Here is a 10822-nt window from a genome sequence, read left to right on the forward strand (position 1 = left end):
TGGAGATACAGAGAAAGCATTTGATATAGTACTGCCTTCAAGGCACTTGCTGTCTTATTAGGTAAATAAAATGCATTAGAAACAGAATAATTAAATGCTAAATAGTATGACTATACATAAAAGTATTAGAAAGGAAAAAAAAATCATAAGCAGAAGCAGGAAGAAGCAGAATTTAAGAGAGAGGGACCTTTGAAGAATGGATAGAAATAAAAAATTGGGCAAAAGAGAGCATTCTACAAAAGAGAAATTATATGATTAAGGCACAAGTCCAGAACATGCGAAGAAGCCAGTATAGACTAGATTGTTTGAAAAAGATGGTTCATAAAAGGGAATGGTAGGAAGAAGGTAATGATTAAGGATGGATTAGATTATAGTCTTTAAAGCTAAGCATAAACACTTTTAAAAGATAGCTAAGGAAAAACTGAAAAGGGTAAAAGAAAGGAGGACACATTTCAGATTGTCCTGCAATGCCTGTAAATTCCTTGTGATCTCCATGTTAAGATGGTTTGTTTCTAGCAGAGGATTGTTTGATTTGGCTAAATCTGTTTATAGTTCAAGAATACTTTAAGAGACAAATAGGTACTTGCTTAGGATGACCCTAGGCAAGTCACTTAATCCTTTTTGCCAAAGTTCTCTCATCTATAAAAATGAGCTGGAGGAGGAAATGGCAAACCATTCCAGTATCTTTGCCAAGAAAACCCCAAATGCGGTCACAAAGAGTCAGATACAATTGAAAATGACTGAAAAACAACTCAGTCCATTTCATTGTGAACTACTGTCTCTGGATAGTCCAAATGAAAGTTCTCCTTCTTGTGGGGTAGTATCAGGATGGGTCCGTAACCAATAAAGACAGCCTGAGTAGCTTCAGATAAAATCTCATCACAGCCATTTCTCTTTTATAGTCCCTTTCTGAGGTATGTCAAAGATACAATGATTTAATGGGCATTGCAACTACTTTAGAAGAGAATTTATCCTGTGAGTGTATGAAGTATATAGTCAAGAGATCATAGATTCAGAGTTTTAAGTAATATTAGTTGCCATTAAATCCACCTCCCTTTATTTTCTACATGAAAAAATTGAGGTTCAGAAAAGTTGAGTGATTTTCCAAAATTCCTAGATAATGAGGAACAGAATTCAGAGTGGAATTATATAGCTTCTGACTAAAATCAACTTTTTCAATCTCCTTTTGGAAAAATACTATTTTTACGAGCTCCAAAGAAGCTTTCCTCTTCCTCAAATACTTCAGCACCTAAATTACTAGTAAAGAAAATTCTATCATTTGAAGCTCACTTATTTGATTTAAAATGTTGCCCCTCCTTTAAAATAAAAAAGCCCTGAAAAGAATAAAACATTTGGCCTTTATTAGCCACTTATACCTGTGCATGTAAATTTACATGAGATTAAAGTTTGATTTAGAGAATAGAAGAAAAAGTATGAGAATACAGAAGAATAAAAATGTCCATAGTTGGAAAGTAAACCACCAAGAGAAGGAAATGAAATCAAAAGAAAAAATAAAAACCACTGAGTAGTTTTGAGTTCATAATTTTGCTTGACAACTTTCCATAAAATGGAATCCTTTGGAGTTCACTATGAGTTTGTCAGGGAGTGATAGGAGTTCAGCTATCCTCATAAAATCATATTCACATCTCTGTTTAGAAACTTTTCTCACATGAAGTTTAAAGTATTCTCCCATACCTCCCATGAATAAGGAATTCAAGATCTTCCAGAAAATAGTTAAAGAAGACTTTTCTTATGAAGGTAGATGATGAAAATTTCAGGTGCAAATCAATAAGACTTTTTCTAGGATATTACTAAGAGGAAATACAACTACATCATTTAAATAAGTTCCTAGCTGGAAAACTGCTGATATCATTTATTTCACATTTCTTTAAGAGCAAAGTAGAAAATTCCTTCCTTTAATTTGAAGAAGTAAGTCATAGAAGTGTTCATTTGCTCTAGGTAGAGATGTAGCTCTAGGATCCAATATCTACATTACCAGCTCTTTTCTTTTTCTTTATGTTTCCTGTTCTTCCTATAAGACTCAAATCAGAAGTCATCTTCTCTGCTCCCCACTATCATTTGTTATAAATTTGCATCAACAAACATTCTGATAAAGGAATAATACAAAAAAAGTACAAACAAACCATTTTATTTTGTATAGCCTTATATTTAAACTTATACATGTGTATATATATATATATGTATATATACACACACACACACACACACACACACATATATATATATATATATATATATATATATATATATATATATATATATATACATATATCTCCTTATATAGGATCATAAAACAGAGAACATAAATTTAAACATAGAAGAGACCTGAGCAGTCATTTAAGTTCAACTTCTTCATTTTTTTATTAAAAAAGAACTGAGACTCAAAGAGGTTAACTGACTTGCTAAATAGTTTTAAGCAGGATTTAAACTCAACTCTTCTTAATTTCAAGCCCTTTCCCCCCTCTCTCTTCCTTCTTTGTCTCTGTTTGTGTCTGTCTCTGTCTCTGTCTCTGTCTCTCTGTCTCCGTCTCCCTCTCCCTCTCTCTTTCCCTCTCCCCCCTTCTCCATTATTTCACTTAGGCACCTATATACTATGTATATTATATATTTATTTTATAGATGAAGGAACTGAGAAACTAAGAATTTAATTAAACTCCTTAAGTAGGACTGGAATTCACATCTTCTAATGCCAAGATTACTGTTCTTTCTATACTTCTTTGGGGGAAAATCGTTGAGGCAGCTAAGTGGCTCAATGCTAAGTGCTAGGCTTGGAGTCAGGAATACCTGGATTTGAATTTGGCTCTAGTTTGACCCAAGGTAACTCAAACTTTGTCTACTTCAGTTTCCCCAGCAGTAAAATGAGGATAACAATGATACTCATCTCTAGGCATCAGTGAGGATTAAATGAAATAACATTAATCAATCAATAAACATTTATTATATACCTAGTATGTGCCAGGCACAGTGCTGAGCTCTAAATATATAAAAAGAGGCAAAAGACAGTCACTTTCTTCAAGGAACTTATAATCTAATGGGAGAGAGAACATACAAACAAATGAATACAAAGCATGCTAAATACAAGAAAATAGGAAATAGCACAGATAAGACACTAGGATCATGAGGGATTGGGGAAACCTTCTTATAAAAGACAGGATTTTAATTGGAATTTAAAGGAAGTCAAGGAGGTCAAAGTTGAGGAGGGAAACAGCCAGAGAAAATGCCTGGATCCACAAGTTTCTTTGTTCATGGAACAGTAAAGATTCCTGTGTAACTAGATCAAAGAGTACATAGTAAAAAATAAGATGTAAGAAAACTGAAGAGGTAGGAAAGGTTTAGGTTATGTAGAGCTTTGAATGTCAAACAGAGTATTTATATTTGACCCAAGAATAGATAGGGAGTTCATTGAGTAAGACAATAACATGATTTTATCTGTACTTTAGGAAAATCATTTTGGTGGCTGAATAGACAAAGAATTGGACTGGGAAGACCCTTGAAGTAGACATCCATAAACATCCTATTGCAGTAGCCCAGGTGTGAAATGATGAGGACCTTCACCAAAGTGGTGGCTATGTCATAAGAGTGAAGGGAGCATAATGGAAAGATCATACAGAGGTGAAATTAACAGGCCTTGACAACAGGTTGGATGTGAGATGTGAGAGGTATTATGGAGTACAGGATGATTCCTCAGTAGTAAGCATCAAATACTGGACAAATGACATTGCCTCTATAGTAACAGGTAGGAAAAGAGGAAATTCTGTTTTGTACATATTGAGTTTAATATATCTATTGTACAACCAGTTTGAGGTACTGAAAGGCATTTGGAAATATGAGATTGAAGGTCAGCAGAGAGGTTGGAGCTGGGTTGGCAGATTTGAAAATCATCAGCATAGAAATGGTAATTAAATCATGGGAAATGATGAGGTCATCAGTATAGAAGGAGAAAAGAAGATGTCCCAGGAAAGAACCCTGAAGAATACCTAGTTAGTGGGAGTGATCTGTAAGAAGAGCCAGAAACAAGACAGAGAAAAAGAAACCAAATAGATAAGCAAACTAGAAGAGAAAAGAGTTTCAAAGAGGAGAGCGTGATCCATATCATCAAAGTCTATAGAGAGGTCAAGGAGAATGAAAAATGAGAAAAGGCCTTTGCAGACAGTTAAGAAAGTGAGGGGAGAGAAAATGGAGGTATCTTTCTGAGAAATTTAGTTACAAAAGCAGGCGAGATGTAGGATAATTCAATAATGAAATATCCAGTGAGGGTTTTTTTCAAGACAGGGAAGACATGGGCATGTTTGCAAGCAGTAAAGAAGGAGTTTTTATTGATTAAGAGCTTAATATAATGCTTAGAACATAATAGGCACTTAATGTATGCTTGTTTCCTAAAGTCTAAGGTAATGAGGAAGTTGAGGCATTAGGTATAGAATACTTATTCAAGGAATTTTGGTGAAAGGGAGGAAAGAAATGAGATGAAAGCTTGATGGGGTGTAGAATCATTCTATTCTTAGCATCGTTGTGCTGAAAAAAAGAGAATCTCCTTGGTGATTAAATGAAATTTAACTACCTGAAACCTAAGAAACATTCTCATGCTCTTAATCATAGAATACATTTCATTCTAAAACATATGTATCAAAATGTTGAGCTACTTCTTCTCCTCCCTAATTAACATCTAAACACAGGGTATGGGGTTCCTTTGATGATGAATTTTTGGCAATAATTTGGACTCACTGACTTTTTTTGTTCTTTTTAAATACAGCAAAGTGCTATTAGAATAGAAACACATTGAAATGATAAGAGATAACCTTTGAAGTCCGAGGAAAAGGGTTCAAATCTGAATTTTGCCATTTATTACCTGTGTTAGTTTGAACATGACACTGAACTTTTCTGAGCTTGTTTCCTCATCTATAAAGCAAAGGGTTCGGACAACATGATCTCTCAGGTTCCATACAGGTCTGAATCTATCTTCTATGACTTTATTTTAATTCTCTTTTGTTGCCTGTAAATAATCAACAGGCAAATGTCTGAACAATAGTTGAATGATCTTCTCACTTCAAATTCACAGAATAGTTCTAGGGGCTAAGGCAGATTTAGACCTTTATGATTCATTGTCATCTAGGTTAGCTCAGATGATCAGATGGTAAGAAGTATTCCAGGGAATAACTAGAGAAGTCAGCCTTGTGCTGTGGTTTAGGACCTGACTAAAATGAATCCTTGGCTCACTCTGGAGAGTGGACACAAACTTACATTTTTTTTTGCTATTTTATAATCATGCTTATAGTTACAATACTTGAAGTAGTTCCACCCCTCCTATTCCCAAGATATTTTCCTTGTAATAGTCTGTTTTATTCTTCTAATCACAAGCCAAATGTTTCATTTGAAATTCATATGGTATTAATCTATTCAATTTCTATCTTAGATATTTATAATCATGAAATTCATAGGCTAAATGGATGCTATGGAATTCAAGCTAGCAACTATGGAGAACAATGTTGTTTATTATCCCTTTTTGAAGAGGATCAATGACCTCATAGGGTAATGTTTTGATTTGAGTGTGAATTGAATTTAAGTGAGGAGGGAATTGCAACAAATTGTCAGCCTCCATTCTCTTTTCCAGCATCATTGAAGTTCAGTGGCAAGAAAAAAATCAGCACCAGTGTTGGCTTGGGATGCAGTGGGTGACCTTGGAGTCTTAGATGTCTGACCAAGCTCTAAGAACTCCACAGCATCTATTTCAGTCACCTTCATGGTCACTGGAACAAATTGTTCTCATCCACTCATTCCACAGGGAGAAGTCTTCACATTCTTGGGACAGATATTCCCTTAATTCACTGATGAATTTGAGGCTTGTTGGTTGCCCTCAACTGGGAGTGTGACTAATGCATTTGCTATAGCTTCTTGGAGCCACAGGTGAGAATTGGGTAGATGAGCAGGACTGAAAAGGGCTCAGCAAGCCCGCACGCCAGAGGTACTAGTCCTCCCTGAACATCCCATACATAATGGAGCAACAATAATGTAGTACTCAAGGTATTCCTGGATATAGTAAAGGAGTTAGAGCAAATCAATGAACTGATTAAATAGGGATATGTGAACATTCAAACTGAGAGGGAATAATGAGAACAAACCTTTATTTTACCCTTCACTGATCAAGTCATATGGACTGCACATTCAGAGGCAAGGTTCAACTCTAATTATTTCTGTTTTTTTCTGGACTTGGAAAAGTCTTAATCCCTGGATGAAACTAAAAGTCCAGACCAATTGAATAAGCCTATGGGAAAAATGAGGGTGTAACAATAGGGAGCAGTTTCTGAGTTGTCTAATAACTCAAAAAGTTTTTTCTTATTGTGAGACCTGCATAGGTCATTGAGTTGAAAGTTCATTAAAGGGAGGGTTGCTGGATTCTAGAATAACTTGAAGTTCTTTCTCCATAAAAGAGGGTCTCCAGGAGAATACTGCATATATACATGTGTGTATGTATATAGATATGTGTAGCTAACTATATCTATCTATCTATCTATATATACAACTTTGTTAACAAAGATTATGATAAACAGAAAAAATGAACATTAAATAACTTGTCTATAATCAGCCAACAAAAAAGTTACAGCAGCATGTATAATCATCTACAAGAGTTTTTGTCTTGTTTTCTTTGTTTTGTACTGGTTTGTTCGTACTTTTTTTTGTACTGTTCCTTCATCAGAATGTTTATGATGCAAATTTACAACAAATGATAGTGGAGAGCAGAGAAGATGACTTCTCATTTGAGTCTTACCTGAAGAACAGGAAATAGAAAGAAAAAGAAAAGAGCTTGTAATGTAGATATTGGATCCTAGAGCTACATCTCTACCTGCAGCAAATGAACACTTCTATGACTTACTTCTTCTAATTGAAGGAAGGAATTTACTACTTTGCTCTTAAAGAAATGTGAAATAAATGATATCTATAATCAGCCAACAAAAAAGTTACAGCAGCATGTATAATCATCTACAAGAGTTTTTGTCTTATTTTCTTTGTTTTGTACTGATTTGTTTATTCTAAAATCTAGTTACTATTTCTACCATACTACAGAAAATAATTTCTCAAGAGAAATCAATGACAATTGCCAAATCCAAAGCCTCAGGTTTTTTCCTTAGTTCTCATCCTTTTTGATCTTTTTATAATTTATGCCATGACCATTTCTTTGCAGAAAACTACCCAATCTGAATTTCCAGGCTTGGCATAGCACATTGCTAGGCACTTAGTGATCATAATATAAAAGCACATTTCTACCCACCCTCTTCTCTTCCCTACCTCCACCCCTTGAGCTTCCAAATCACATTTCAAAATACCTCGCTACCTGGATATTAGTTCCTTAGAACTCCAAATTTAATTAATGTTTAATTGAATTGGGATTATCTTTGATTATTTCTTTTCCCTCATTTGGCACATCCAATCAGTTATAATTCTTATAGTTTCTACCTCTAGAAATTCACCTATCTTTTTTTTTTCCTTTCTTATTGCTAATATCCTAATCAATAGTTCACAAACCCTTTTATAATGAAAGCTACATCAGGGCAAAGAACATAACTTATGCAAGCTCTTTATTTTCATCAATACACTTTATCATACTTTATCAGGAACTAGTGCTGAGCAAATATTTGTTTTATTATGGATATAGACAAGATTTCTAAATTTATTGGGGTGGGGAACTCCTGTAATTATCAATGAATGTCAGCATCTTGTAACTAATAGTCTTAGAGAATTGACCAGGACTCTGAGAGGAGAACCAGTATGTATTGGAAACAGGACAGGAACTCAAACCTTCCTGGCTCTGATGTTAACTCTACTTATGCAACATTGCCTCTCATCATATCATAGTATAGTGGTTTGTTTTTTGCTGTATCCCTCTAAAAGATTGGAAGAATAAAGTGGGGAAAGGAGAACAGTACATTGTTTAAACTACAAATCTCCCCCCCCCCCAGGATAGTACTCTATATGAAGTATATGTTTAATAAATGTTTGTTGAAAATCTAAGTAGAAGTATCTAAAATGATATCAGGAAAATTAATGAATATCTTTTGGGGAAATGATCATAATTAAAGACAATAATGAACTTAGGATATTCTCTGAATTAATTACTTATGATTAAAATCCATTAAACCTTTCTATATTGTGTTGAGGTAAGACTGTCACTGGAAAAGTATATTGTTTTCACTTTAGGGCTTTAGGCTGTGACCTGAAATGGAGTAGAGGAGAGGGACTGATGTGATCAAAAAAGATACGAGGGTACATAGTCCACGTTATATATTCCTAGTCATTGACTGGCCATTCTGACCTAGCTCAGACTTTACAGTGACTCTCCAGGCTATGCTACTGTGATTTGCTATCCTCCTTGCTCGGATTAGAAATTATTTGAAACATTTAGCTAAGAAAAATCCATCTGTCTAGCTCCACCATCCCTCCCCCCCCCAAAAAAAAGAACAGCCAGAGGCATGCCCATCTATGGTCAGACTTCTGCCCTAGCTTTCAGATAGCTTCTGGGTATGAGTTTAAGTGTTAGCTAAAACTGTTAAAGACCTAGTAATATGAGATCCAATTATCTGAAGGAGTCAGTGCTCATCATCTGGTCCTCTATCTAAGGAATCATCCAGGCCCTTAGAGAAGCAATTAGAGTAACAATATCCAGTGACTAGGCTCTTTCTCACAATAGAAAATGGGAATCTTACTATTACCACAATTCATTTTTGTCTCAATCAATTTCTCTTTTCTATTCCAACTGACAGAAAATTGTGACAATAAAATGAACAACAGAGAAAGGAGAATAAAATGTGTATGAGAAAGAACAAGATAAGAAAGAACCTCTTCTAGTGGATCAGAAGTAGTCATTAAGTCTATTTTCTACTCTTAGACTTTCAGCAATTTTTCAAAATCCTAGAAAATAAAGAATAAGACATGCTTCCCTAATGCTTAGAATGTAGTAAATGCTTAATAGGTGCTTTTTGACTGACTGAAAAAGGAATCAGGTTTGCAGTTGTTAATTGAATGGATGACTGACTGCTGAATGAGTAAAAGTCTCAAAGTCAAGCTCACTAGGGTTTAAGTTTTACCTCCAGACTAGTTTTGTTGTTGTTGCTGTTGTTGTATTTTGTTGTCTTTGTAATGCCGGTGCTTAGTACAGTGACTGGCATGTAGTCAGAACTTAAATGTTTGATGCTTGACTGACCTACCAAATTTGTAGAGAAAATGCTAAAAGAATTAATTCCCTTTGTGAATGAAATCGCACATTCAGTTACTGTTCCTGTTCCTTAACTTTGCATTAGGTGTTGGGGATATAATAACAAAAAGTGAAACAGTCTCTGATTTCAAAAATCTTACTTTCTAAAAGGGAAAGAATACATATTTTGGGAAGTGTTAGCCAGAGATTGTTGATCTAGGAAGTCACCAATTGTAGGGATCACAAAAATAAACAAATAAGCTGATAAATAAATAAAAAGCAGGTGGGTAGCTGATTGCCATGCATTTTCAGTAACAAAGGCAATATGGATTTGATTACTTCCTTCAGAGGTAAAGCTGGAAATCAGGAAGGTTGGAGGGGGGGATTACAGGATTTGGTAAATCTAGATTTCCAGTGAGGTGTCTGAATTAGATGCAAAATTTATTCAGATTATCTGAGTTTGAAATCATTAACTAAAAAGGATCATTTTATGCTTAGCTCAAGGAAATGGTTAACTAAATTACTGCAGAGGGGAAAATGTCAACCCCACTCAGAACAATATGTTTAAAAGAAAGACAAAGGACAATGCAAATTTATATGTACAAAAATACAAGCAAACGAGTTTTGGGGACAAATTGTATTTTTTAAAGATAACTACTCTAATAAGGACTCAGAGGAACACATAAAAATAGACTACTTTCAAGTTTTTCTTCTCAATTCCCTCACCCCGCCCACCACCCATAGACAAATATAGAAAAATAATTTGTCCTTTTATTATTCATGCCGTTTTCTTCTGGTAGATGTGACCAAACATGCAAAGCTCTCATCATTTTAGCACAAATGGTGAGCCTTTCCATCCTGTTGCCTGAATTTAGAGAACTAAAGCTAAACGCATATAAAGACAAGCCATGCTTTCAATTACCATACTCACTTGGAATATCTGCAAGAAGCAGTCTATAAGCCATTTGCTGCAACACTGAATAAAACCACTTTCAGTTTAAATTCAGTAGGAGAGATTTCAGGCTTTCTTGTCATTTCCATTATAGTTCACTGGCCTTTGTGAGCCCCAAGAGGCTATTTTCATTATTTCTTCAGGAATGTAGATTCACTAACAATTTTTTATAAGGTAATAAAAGCTACCATTATTTCTCTCATTTGAACTTTGTACCAAATGAGACTGCTTTAGAAGACAATGACTTAGGTAATCATATTTGCGCCATAATTTCATTTTCTTGGATAATATTTAACAAACAATGATGAACACAACACCTATAACTTCATCGATATGTTCAGGAATTTCCAGGTGAAAAATTCCCCTCTACCAATAGAGGTGGACACCTTCTCTATAACCTGTCTTAGTGTAGGGGTTCATGATTTATTTCTTTTTGTAAAATGTTTTGATAAGTATATCTCAACATATTTAGTTTCTTCTGTAATCTGTGTATTTTATTTTATGTTTTTAAAAACATTATTCTGAGAAGGGGTTCTTAGTCTTCCCCAGACTTCCCAAAGAAGTATTTATAATATGAAAAAGAAGAAGAAAAGTTAAGAATTTTTATTTAGAGAGTTTTCTAGAACACTTAAGAATTAAGTTTGATGTCCAGTGTCACAGAGTCT

The 10822-nt window shown here is 34.6% G+C and overlaps 1 long non-coding RNA gene across 2 annotated transcripts; it reads left to right on the forward strand.

Annotated features, from left to right (window-relative positions):
- The first annotated feature begins 3656 nt into the window (after positions 1–3656).
- LOC141559686 (uncharacterized) lies at positions 3657–6973 on the forward strand. 2 transcript variants are annotated; one of them, XR_012487523.1, is made up of 3 exons: positions 3673–3757; positions 5801–5922; positions 6713–6973. It is a non-coding gene; the product is annotated as an uncharacterized LOC141559686 (long non-coding RNA). The 2 variants fall into 2 exon arrangements; XR_012487522.1 differs by lacking the exon at positions 5801–5922 and having other exon boundaries at positions 3657–3757.
- Positions 6974–10822: the final 3849 nt, after the last annotated feature.

Source organism: Sminthopsis crassicaudata, chromosome 3 (genome assembly GCF_048593235.1).
Source record: "Sminthopsis crassicaudata isolate SCR6 chromosome 3, ASM4859323v1, whole genome shotgun sequence".
NCBI classification, from domain to species: domain Eukaryota; kingdom Metazoa; phylum Chordata; class Mammalia; order Dasyuromorphia; family Dasyuridae; genus Sminthopsis; species Sminthopsis crassicaudata.